This window comes from Thamnophis sirtalis, unplaced genomic scaffold (genome assembly GCF_051295495.1).
Source record: "Thamnophis sirtalis isolate CommonGarterSnake01/CBP01778 unplaced genomic scaffold, rThaSir2_p1.2 scaffold_14, whole genome shotgun sequence".
NCBI lineage: Eukaryota > Metazoa > Chordata > Lepidosauria > Squamata > Natricidae > Thamnophis > Thamnophis sirtalis.
In genome coordinates, this window is record NW_028261394.1 from 42,185,727 (window position 1) to 42,197,969 (window position 12,243).

The 12,243-nt window shown below is 43.9% G+C and overlaps 1 long non-coding RNA gene across 1 annotated transcript in view; it reads left to right on the forward strand.

The window, feature by feature from the left end:
• LOC106555641 (uncharacterized) overlaps positions 1–2,807 on the forward strand; it is a 5,189-nt gene extending 2,382 nt beyond the window's left edge. The window contains exons 2-3 of the long non-coding RNA XR_001314004.2: positions 2,358–2,444; positions 2,695–2,807. This is a non-coding gene — a long non-coding RNA (uncharacterized LOC106555641). The remainder of the gene's footprint in view (positions 1–2,357; positions 2,445–2,694) is intronic.
• The last annotated feature ends 9,436 nt before the right edge of the window (positions 2,808–12,243 follow it).

Here is a 12,243-nt window from a genome sequence, read left to right on the forward strand (position 1 = left end):
TTCCCCTTCCTTCTTCCCTTACCTCTCCCCTACTCCTACCCTCTCTCTTCCCCTTCCTGCCCTCTCTCCTTCTCTTTCTCTCCCTTCCTCCCTCCTTACCTCTTTCTTTTACCCTTGCCTCTCCTCCACTCTTCCTCTTCCCTTCCTACTATCTCTCCTTCTCTTTCTCTCCCTTCCACCCTCCTCTCCTTTCCCTTCCTTCTTCCCTCCCTTCTCTACTTCCTTCCTCCTCTCCTTCTCCTTCCTTCTTCCCTTACCTCTTCCCTACCCGTGCTCTCTCTCTTCCCCTTCCTACCCACTCTCCTTCTTCAGCAAAACCTCTTTTATTTACACGACCGTGAATTCCTTTCGTTCACAGTCAGCAAGGCTTACCAAACAGCCTTTCAAAGGAATATTTATCAACACAAACCTTATCTTGCTTGGAGAGCTGCCAAGTAACTAGTTTCTGGGCAAGGCAATACTTGGCACAGTGTTGTGTGCCAACACTAACCCTAACCTTGTCATGAAGAATGAAGGTGATCGCCGGTAGGACACAGGGGTCCAAATCAGACTCAGAAAAACAGATTGTGGTCTCCTTGGTGCTCTCTGAGCTTGGTTGTTTTGTGGCAGATGTTTCATAATCCAACTAGGTAACATCTTCAGCAGACAAATCCCAAGGACCCCACTGCTCAACCTTAAGCTATAAATATTCTCTTCAATTAGACTCACAGTTGTATGTCCGAGCTTATAAAACCAAGCAAACTGTGAGCTCGCTTCATTTTCTTACTTGTTCTGATTTATTCATTTTTGTTTAGTTAGTTTGTCAAACATGTACAAGATAACAGGTATAAGTCTAAATATGGACATGAACAAGGAAAATGAAACCAAATAAACGGGGAGAGTAGGACAGAGACGGTAGGCTTGCTGGTGCGCTTATGCACACATCCCTTACAGACCTCCTAGCAATGGGGTGAGGTCCACAGTAGACAGTTTGAAATTGAAGCTGTGGAGGTGTGAGGAAGTAACAACGGAGTTGGGTAGAGCATTCCAGGCATTGACCACTCTGTTGCTGAAGTCGTATTTTCTGCAATGAAGTTCAGTGTGATTTACCTTGAGTTTGTATCTATTGTTTGCCCATGTATTATTGAGGTTGAAGCTGAAGTAATTGTTGACTGGTAGGATGTTGTAGCAGACAATTTTGTGTACCATGCTTAGGTCAGACCGTAGGCGGCGTAGCTCCAGGTTGTCCAAGCCCAAAATTTTGAGCCTGGTGGCGTAAAGGATTCTATCGTAAGCACAAGAGTGGAGGACTCTTCTTGTGAAATATCTCTGGACCAGACGTGGGTTCCTACCAATTCACACCTATTTGGTAGAACCGGTTCGTCAAATCTACCAAACCGGTTAGAAGAAATCCCACCAGTGGACCCAGAAAGCAGGCCACACCTACAGAAGAGGTTCCAAAAATTTTTTAAACCCACCACTGGTCCTTGGATATGATTACTCTACACTATCATGCTCATATTTATAAAACTCAGTGCCTCTGTGAAAGGTAAGGATGACTACTGCATTTGTGGTGCAATCAGAACATTGCGTGTGTTGAAGTTGTTTTAACGCAAACCAAAGATGCCTTTTAAAAAACAAGTTTGCATCCTATTCTTATGCATGCCAGTGCTGTGTGTGAGGTAATTTAAGGTGGTTCTGACAAGTGTCGTGGGCATCTTCATATCCAGTCACATGGGCAGCAAGCCACTCCCATTCAGTCACATGTGCAGCAAGCCACTCCCACAAAGGAGGCCACACCAACAGAGTAGGTTCGAACAATTTTTGAAACCCACCACTGCTCTGGACCCACTTAATTGTATTAATGTCCGATAAACAATGTGGATTTGTAGAAATTATTTACAATTTGGTCTTATTTCTTTTTTAATGGGAAGCTGGATTTAGCCATTCTTCAAAGGAAGACCATACATTTCCATCCTCTAGTTATTTCCTGAATTATACAGATGTCTTCAAGAGTCTTGCTGATGTTCTCGCTCAGAAATAATCCCAGGGAAATAACAAAAGCGCCACATTTGAATGCAATGGGTTGAGTTTGCAGAACCAACTATATCTGGCACTTCACAAAAATGACATAAGTCAAGAGGCAGTGTTCATTTTTATTGTGTGTATGCTATCGCAAATTGATTGTTTGAAGCCCTCATATTTGTTTGACTAAACATGTTCTTGTCTAACGGGGAGTTTTTGGCGCAACACTTAACTGTTGTGCTCTATTTTCTCTGTTTCTGATAAACTACTGATTAATTTTTAATACTACCACGGCTCAATTCTGCAGGAACATTCTCTCATTTAATTGGGATCTTTTTCTTCTTTAATTACAGAAGGGACAAATCAAGTTATGCTTACATAGTTGATCAGAAGGAAGGGCTGAGAATTGACTGCTTCCCACCGAGCACTAAACCTTAAATGTAAGTTAATAAAGTTAATGAACGCAAGTACTGTGTTCGTATAACAAATGATATTCAGGCAAATAACTACGGGATGCCTTAATGCGATGGTTTGGTACACACATCACAATAAGACAAAGTCTGAAGTCCTTCCACAAATTATCCCTTCTAGAACTGAATCATTATTTTTTTTTACAATCATAGGAGTGAATGAAGGTTTGGTAATCTGATCTGATACCCTGATGATTCCATAATTCTTGGTTTCATGTAGGAATCTAACTTCAGAGCTGATGTCTCCGTCATCCTTCCAAGAATGGCTTCCTGGGTTGAATTGTTAAAATGATGTAGTGTCTGCTTCTGCTTAAGAGGGAACCATGGTGGCGCAGTGGTTAGAATGCAGTATTGCAGGCTAATTCTGCCAGCAGTTCGAGCCTGACTGGCTCAAGGTTGACTCATCCTTCCATCCTTCCGAGGTGGGTAAAAGGAGGACCCAAATTGTTGGGGGCAAGAGGCTGACTCTAAATCACTTAGATAGGGTTGTAAAGCACTGTGAAGCAGTATATAAGACTAAGTGCTATTGCTATTGCTATTGCTATTGTCCTTCCTCCCTCCCTTCCTCCCTCCTATTGTCCTTCCTCCCTCCCTTCCTCCCTCCCTCCCTCCCTTCCTTCCTTCAATCCATCCATCCATCCATCCATCCATCCATCCATAAAAGAGCCAAGGTGGCGCAGTGGTTAAATGCAGCACTGCAGGCTACTGCTAGATCAGCAGGTCAGCGGTTCAAATCTCACCGGCTCAGGGTTGACTCAGCCTTCCATCCTTCCGAGGTGGGTAAAATGAGGACCCAGATTGTTGGGGGCAATATGCTGACTCTCTGTAAACCGCTTAGAGAGGCCTGAAAGGCCTATGAAGCGGTATATAAGTCTACTGCTATTGCTATTGCTATCCATCCATTCATGGTGCGCAATGGTTAGACTGCAGTATTGCAGGCTGACTCTGCCGACTGCCAGTAGTTTGATCCTGACTGGCTCAAGGGTGACTCAGGTTTCCATCCTTCCAAGGTCGGTAAAACGAGGACCTAGATTGTTGGGGGCAATAGGATGACTCTACCCACTTAGAAAGGGTAGTAAAACACTGTGAAGTGATATGTAAGTCTGAAGGCTATTGCTAGCCTTTCCTTTCCTCCCTCCTTCCCTCTCTTCCTTGGTGGCACAGAGGTTCCAATGCAGAATTGCAGGCTGATTTTGCCCGGTGCCAGAAGTTCGATCCCGACTGAGTCAAACTTGACTCAGTCTTCCATCCTTCCAAGATCAGTAAAACAAGGACCTATATTGTTGGGGACAATAGGCTGACTCTCTAAACTGCTTAGGGAGTCCTGTAAAGCACTATGAAGTGGTACATAACTCTAAATGCTATTGCTGCTGTTACTATTTGACTAGAACTCCTCCAAGGTCCCTTCCAACTCTTAATTCAGTTTTATCATGGATTTCCATCTCGCGTCCTCAAAAGTACTACTGTTATGCAGACTTATTTTACATGGGGTCCTGTAATGGCCTTGAAGTCCAGCTCCATTTAATGGCGATCTGGTGGACAACAAGGGAATCCGGTGGAGAGCAGGGATCAAGGAAAAGAAGGTGGGCAATTAGGCCATCTTTATGATCGGTGGACTTCCTGCTGACTCAGGAATTCTGGGAGTTGAAGTCCATCCCTGGGCTAAACTATTTCCTCCCCCCGCCTTTTCTTCTAAAAACAGCCCAAGATATGGCATTGCGGGAAGAAAATTAAAAATGCTTTCAAGATACCACAAATCATACCATGGGGAAGTTAATCTTTCCTTGGGAAGTGGGGTGTCGGGGGTACACTTGATACTATTATTTTTATTGATTGATCTTTGCATATTATATCTTCTAGAGAGTGAACAGGGGACTGGCTTCAGGTGGCATAAATCTATATTTATTTTCCCTCTCTATCTCCTCGTTTTTCTTACAGGAAGGGAAACCAGTTTACGACTGAGTTTAAGATAACAGCATAATGCAAAGAATAAACAGCCTAAACTAAAACTGTTAGACTCAACAAGGAAAAAAAATTTAGCCTGCTCAGTCCCACCAGCAGTATAAAAACTGTAAAATTCCCATAGAGGCCAATTAGCTGCTTTGTGAAGAGCACAAGGGTATAATAACATTCTTCTGTATGTGTTTTCTTGCTATCAGTATTCAAAGGCGGATTGCCTTTGGTGGCAGATGCCATCAACAACATATACAACCATTCTGATTTGTGGTTCCCAATATAGGGTCTAGTTTAAAATCAGTCTTTTTAAACCTCTGCAAATTTAAGCTGGTGGACTTCAAGTCCCAGAATGCCTCTAGCCAGCATGGGGGAAATTCAGCCACCGGGAGTTCAAGTCTGACCAACTTAAACAGTGTATCAGGTGCCTGGTTCGATAATAGTAACTGTGAGAGGGATCTTGGAGTCCTAGTGGACAACCATTGAAATAGGAGCCAGCCGTGTGCAGCAGCTGCCAAAAAAGCCAACACAGTTCCAGGCTGCATAAACAGAGGGATAGAATCGAGATCACGTGAAGTATTAATGCCACTTTATAATGCCTTGGTAAGGCCACACTTGGAATACGGCATTCAGTTTTGGTCGCCACGATGTAGAAAATATGTGGAGACTCTACAAAGAGGGCAGAGAAGAGCAACAAAGATTATTAGTGGACTGGAAGCTAAAACATATGAAGAACGGTTGCAGGAACTGGGTATGTCTAGTTTAATGAAAAAAAGGATTAGGGGAGACATGATAGCAGTCTTCCAATATCTCAGGGGTTGCCACAAAGAAGATGGAGTCAAACTATTCAAGGCACCTGAGGGTAGGACAAGAAGCAATGGGTGGAAACTAATCAAGGAGAGAAGCAACTTAGAACTGAGGAGAAATTTCCTGACAGTTAGAACAATTAATCAGTGGAACAACTTGCCTCCAGAAGTTGTGAAGGCTCCAACACTGGAAGTCTTTATGAAGATGTTGGATAGCCATTTGTCTGAAATGGTATAGGATTTCCTGCCTAAGCAGGGGGCTGGACTAGAAGACCTCCAAGGTCCCTTCCAGCTTTGTTATTCTATTCTATTCCAGACAATACCCAGCAAGGATCCTCCATTCTGTAGCTGTCCACTAACAGCCCAAAGGTTGCTGATTCTGTCACTGACCCATATGGATTCCTGTTTCCAAGGAATCCGTCCCTCACTGTTGGGTAGACTAACAGAGGAGTGTGTGGCCACGCCAGGCTGCCCTCTCGAAATGAAAGCAGACCATCTCCTAGGGTCGGTTACTCCCTGGCACGCAGCCTCTCTTTTCTGAAAAATCTCTAGCATCTGCTGGGAGTTCCCTTTTGTTCAGCCACTGAAAATCCGAGGACGCCAGCAGAAATATCAGCACCGGCAAACAGGAGGGAGATCCTTCCCCGTGGCTAATTATTTTCAGAAGCAAAGCAACCTTTGTTTGCAGAGCTCTTGGAAGGAATTTTGCAATAGAAAAGAATAAAGCAAAGGAAACCTTTTGTCTTTGCTATTTCAGTCCTTCTTCCCCCCCTCCCCCCCCCCCCCCCGGTTGCAAAGCTTCTTTGTCCAAAACCAGCCAGCCTTCACCTCTCTTGAATGGTTTTCGCTGCTGCGTTCCCAGCCCTTCTGGTGACTCTGCTCGACCTTCAACTTTGTCCTTGGCATTGCGAGTTTTTGAGCTGAAACGCGATTGTGTTTCATTGCAAAACATAACGGGGCAATGCAGGGTGGTGACGGCGATGGTTGTTTTCTATTTTTACACACACACACCCCAACCAAGCATTAGCATCATCCCAAGCGTGGCATTTGTGTTTTTCTTGCCGTTCTTGGTATAAATAAATACCCCAATCTGCGTCCCTCTAGGAATAATAAAGGAAAAATAATATGCCATTGATTTTGCTTTGGGTGTCTAAATGCGTTTTTTATGATTGTGTATGTTTATGGCTTTTGCACACTAATGTCATGAATTCCAGGCAATTAAAAAGGACACAAATTCCAAAATGTTCAACCAAGGGAAATCTGCCTTCCAAATGCAATGCATTAAAAGTTGCAATAATTTTAACTAGGCTGAAGCAAGAGGAGAAGTTAACTCTCGTAAGCAACGATAAAGAGCAGCGTACTGTTGTTGTTGCTAGTTGCGAAGTCGTGTCCGACCCATCGCAGCCCCATGGACAATGTTCCTCCAGGCCTTCCTGTCCTCTACCATCCCCCAGAGTCCATTTAAGCTCAGGCCAACTGTTTTGGTGACTCCATCCAGCCACCTGATTCTCTGTTGTGCCTTTCTTCTTTTGCCCTCCGTCGTTCCCAGCATTAGGCTCTTCTCCTGTGAGTCCTTCCTTCTCATCAGGTGGCCAAAGGATTTGAGTTTCCTCTTCAGGATCTGACCTTCTAAAGAGCAGTCAGGGTTGATATCCTCTAGGACTGACCGGTTGGATGGCCTTGCAGTCCAAGGGACTCGAAGGAGTCTTCTCCAGCACCAGAGTTCAAAGGTCTCAATTCTTCAGCCTTTCTTATGGTCCAACTTTCACAGCCATCCATTGCAACTGGGAAAATCATAGCTTTGACTATGCACACTTTTGTTGTCAGGGTGATGTCTCTGCTTTTCAGTATGGCATCCAGATTTGCCATAGCTTTCTTCCCCAGGAGCAGGCGTCTTTTACAGTAGTAAAACAAATGAACTTTTAAAAAGACAATTCAAGAGATGCCTCTTTGAAGGTTGGGAGCACCAGGGACAATGATTGCCTCCATATTTAAGACACTTTGCAATGTTTTAAGATTTAAATGCCACCCACTCAAATCTGGCATCCAATATAAATATTTAGGCAATTAGGCCTAACATTAGGCTAATTTCTTTTAGCTTGCCTACAGTTAAGTTCTTCCAGCTTCAAAAATTGTTAAATTTGTTGTGGAAATGAGAAGTATAATTAGACTTTTCATTCTGGAATAATTTTCATTCACATACGGGTTTTAAAGCACTCCATGGAATTGCACTCAGAAATTTGAGTCTTCTGTGGCTGTTGTACAATTATATACAATATATCCTATATTGGGAATACTTTCATTTTTGGCTGGAAGAGGCAATGATGGACATCAAATTTCTCCTTCATAAACTAATTGGATACTACTGCTAAAAAATGACAAATGAATGCCAGTCTTGTCTAACCCTCTCCATTTGTGTACAGGGATTACGTTTTGCCCATCTGAAGAACCCCCATGTTGGCAGAGGATGATGGAGGCACTGAAACAACAAGATAGAATCATCACCATTAAAATACTATTAGAAAAGATGAAGCTTCATTATTTCTGAATATGCTACTTTGGTTTTTGTTGGATCCTGACTGGCTCAAGATTGACTCAGCCTTCCATCCTTCCTTCCTTTTTTCCTTCCTTCCCCCTCCTAAAGGTTGACAGCCTTCCTTCCTTCCTTCCTTCCGTCCTTCCTTCCCCCTCCTAAAGGTTGACAGCCTTCCTTCCTTCCTTCCTGCCTGCCTGCCTGCCTTCCTTCCTTCCTTCCTTCCTTCCTTCCTTCCTTCCTTCCTTCCTTCCAAAGGTTGACTCAGCCTTCCATCCATCCTTCCTTCCTTTTTTCCTTCCTTCCTTCCTTCCTTCCTTCCTTCCTTCCTTCCTTCCTCCTAAAGGTTCTCAGCCTTCCATCCTTCCTTCCTTCCCCCTCCTAAAGGTTGACACAGCTTTCCTCCCTCCCTCCCTTCCTTCCTTCCTTCAAAAGGTTGACTCAGCCTTCCAGCCTTCCTTTTTTCCTTCCTTCCTTCCCCCTCCTAAAGGTTGACACAACCTTCCTTCCTTCCTTCCTTCCTTCCCCCTCCTAAAGGTTGACAAAGCCTTCCTTCCTTCCTTCCTTCCTTCCTAAAGGTTGACTCAACCTTCCATCCATCCTTCCTTCCTTCCTTCCTTCCTTCCTTCCTTCCTTCCTTCCTTCCTTCCTTCCCCCTCCTAAAGGTTGACACAGCCTTCCTTCCTTCCTTCCTTCCTTCCTTCCTTCCTTCCTTCCTTCCTTCCTTCCTTCCTTCCTTCCTTCCTTCCGCCTAAAGGTTGACTCAGCCTCCATCCTTCCAAGGTGCGTAAAATGAGGACCCAGATTGTTGGAGGCAATAAGCTGACTCTGTAAACCGCTTAGAGAGGGCTGTGAAGTGACATATGAGTCTAAATGCTATTGTTATTGCTCTACACACCCCAAAATATCCCAAAATTTCATTAGAGTCATCAAACCCTATGCGTACCTTTCTCATTCTTTCACTTCTAAGGCCTTTTCCTCACAAGTTATTTTCACAAAGGAACAGGGAAGCTTCTCAAAAGACAACGCCATCCATCTCCATCTCATAACACCTCCGGGAAGCCCTCCTACCCCTACCCCAATACCCACAGATGCATATCTTAAGAAAATCCATAGGGTCTTTTGAAAGCTTGCATTGTATGGCTATTCTTTCTAAGAAATAAAGCACAATGCAGACCAGATAATTAAATTCATCCTTCCCCATGGGAGAAGCAAAATGACCGAGCAAGCATTGGAAGGAAAGAAAAAAACCACTGTGTGGATTGAAGCACAACTCCAACTGGGCAATTCTGCTCCATACAATAACCAACTCGGCTAGTGTATTTTTCAAACAAGGTTTGATGTATGACTTCCAGAGCTAAAACCGTTCAGCCAGAAAGACTGAGTTATTTTTTTATTATTTATCTTTATTCTTTCCTCTCCTTCCGCCCCAACCACCAGAAGTAGCAAGTATTCTGTTTAATTCTTAAACTTTATCTTCTATACTCGGTGACCAAAGAATGCATCAAAATGCTCTGCGTTTCCCCCCCCCCTCTTTCTCCTCTTCCCTTTCTCTCTTGAAATATCTTTATTAAAGAGAAAATCCGGAAATCAAAAGCGAAGCCCAGTTCTGTTTGGAAATGAGGGCCTCACAAGCTTCGGCTCTCCAGCAAGTCCCTCCAATGGAATCTTTAGAAGAAGAACGGCAGCACAAATTTTAATTGTGATATTTAATTAAGAGCTTAATGGCTTAAGCCCTAAACTTTTACAGAAGAGCTCGCGCGGCGAACGGAGAAAGATCTAAAGGTTTTAAGGCTTGTTTTATCCGCGCTCCTGCTGGGCTCACGCAGATATGAAAAGAGAAAGCAGCTTCCACCTCCTCCTTTTCTGTTTATTTTTCTAAGATGATTTCCCCCCTCACCCCCTATCCATTAGAAACAACGGTTTGGAAATCATAGATTCAAAGCAGCCACTAATTTATTCACAGTCTCCTCCTGCTCTGCACTCCGTACCAACCTTGGAACTCTAAACTTACAAAGTTCTTGAGTGTGTTCCAAAGGGTTTGGTTATAGGCATCCAAGACTGGGTTCCTCATTTCAGAAAAAAACAACACAGCTGTCTTCAAGAGCCGAGGTGGCGCAGTGGTTAGGGTGCAGTGCTGCAGGCCACTTCAGCTGACTGTTATCTGCAGTTCAACGGTTCTAATCTCACCGGCTCAAGGTTGACTCAGCCTTCCATCCTTCCGAGGTGGGTGAAATGAGGACCCAGACTGTGGGGGCGATATGCTGACTCTGTAAACCGCTTAGAGAGGACTGAAAGCCCTATGAAGCGGTATATAAGTCTAACTGCTATTGCTATTGCTATTATTTCAACAAGTGAAATGAGCTAGGCCAGTGATGGTGAAGCTATGGCACATGGGGCCCTCTCTGCAGGCATGTGAGCTGTTGCCCAGCTCAGTTTCAATGCCCATATGTGCAAGCCTCCTGCCAGCCAGCTGTGGTTTCAAGAGGCTTTAATTAATGACAAGGGTGAAAATCACAGCAACTTCTTGTAAAATGTATGAATTGGGCAGGGTTGTGGCTCGCCAGCAGCCAGCAGAGCTGGCAGCAGATTCAGACACTGAGGAGGTTGGGGAGGAAGATGGGCCAATCCTGGGGAACGCTCTGATGAGAGCTCTGTGTCGGAAGCAGAGAGGGGGCAGAGCCATATGCCAATTATCAGCTGCCTTCAGAATCAGACATCAGTGAGGCAGAGGAACAGCTGGAGCCTGTTCCCAGTGTGTGCACGTGCAGAGTTGCCAGACAAAGGGAACAGCTAAAGTACAGGGGTCGATTTGGGAGTAAGGCCACAGGTGGACAATGAATGGCCCCTCCCAAAGGAAATAAAAGAGGAGCGAAAGGGGAGTGGAGTTTGCAGGAGACAATTGGTTTGCTTAATTGGTTCGTAACTCTCTGAGACCCCTTGCCAAGTTCTGCAGATATCAGCCTGGCAGCTCTCCAAGCCAGATAAGGTCTGTGATTGTAAATCCTCTCTTGAAAGACTTTGATGGATGTGAATGAACAGAATTCACAGTCAATTAATAAAAGGGGTTTTTGTCGGGACACGGAGTTTGCTTCATGCTTTTGGGAAGCCTCTGTCAGAACAGGCAGGAAGTTTTTATTTGAAGCTGATAGGTGATTCGTTACAAGAGGGACAACCCATTTATTGCTTTTTTACGGCAAAACCAATACTTTGACCTAAAGTCACTCTTATCCAACCATTGATGGGGTTGCTACATTTTGACCAACTGGAGCCTCTATATGAACTTCAAATTCATGAGCTCTGCTGAAATGTCTTTCTAAGAATGTCAATCCAACTATCAGTCGAACCTTTGATTGGAGAGAAGTGATTTTTCTGCAGCTCCAACAGTTATCTCAATTCTACCTCAAGCAGTCTAACGCAAGGATTTCTCCTTGGATATTTCGAAAGGGAACTATCAAGAATAGGACTTCATACCCAGATTTTGTACAAATGGGAGAAATCAAGAATAACTTAAAGTTTCTTTTTTTAAAAATTCATCACCATAACGTTTTCTTCCCAGCTTCACTTAAGATACTGAATCATACATAGATATTAAGAAATCAGGATACTGAGCAGCAAATTTGGAGCTGTGGCCGGGGAGAAAATTTAGGACATCTTTTGATTAATCCTTCCCGGGCTTGAAAGCTTCAAGATGCTTTGTTGAGCATTAACAAGATGAGCAGATTTAATGAAGAAACTTGACCTTTGTTATTCCCTTATTAGATAGTGCATGGATGCACAATGCAAACCCCTTTGGCAGAGGCTGTTTCTAGAGTCTTCGCGGCAGTTGACATCAAACTACAATATTTAATGTAACCAAAGAAGACACTCGTCAAAAACATGGAGGATAGAAAGGTTACTGCAAGACTGATTCACACTTTCACCTTCCTTCTCTCCTTTGCTCACAGCTTGACAATAAAAGGGAGGTGGGTGGGTGGGAGGGAGGGTATTCAAACATCCATTGTCACCCTGGGACACTGCTGGCATCCCAAGGACCCCCGCAGAGTACATGTCCCAGGCGTGGCTGGCTGTTTCCCATAACAAAATGAACAGGAGTGATCGGTGGATGTTTTGAACACTGTGTCGCCTGTTCGATAGAAGGGAGAATTAACTATGCTTGATTTTGTGCAGGAAAACCCAGAGCGGGTTATGCTTCTTCTGTGCCAATGTGTTTTTTTTCCCCCAGTAAATTTTTCTACTCTTGGTAAAATAATGTCCTAGGAGTTCCTTTTTCTGGATTCGCCAGCCGGACATGTGAACTGAGCTTTATTTGTTGAAAGCAAATTTCATGAAATCAGAGTTTTCCTAGAGACCCAGGTGTGCAAGAAGTCCTCGACGTACAACCACAATTCAGCCCAATGTTTCTGTTGCTAAGTGAAACATTTGTTAAGTTGCCCCATTTTACAAGCTTTCTTGCCACGGTTGTTAAGTGAACAAC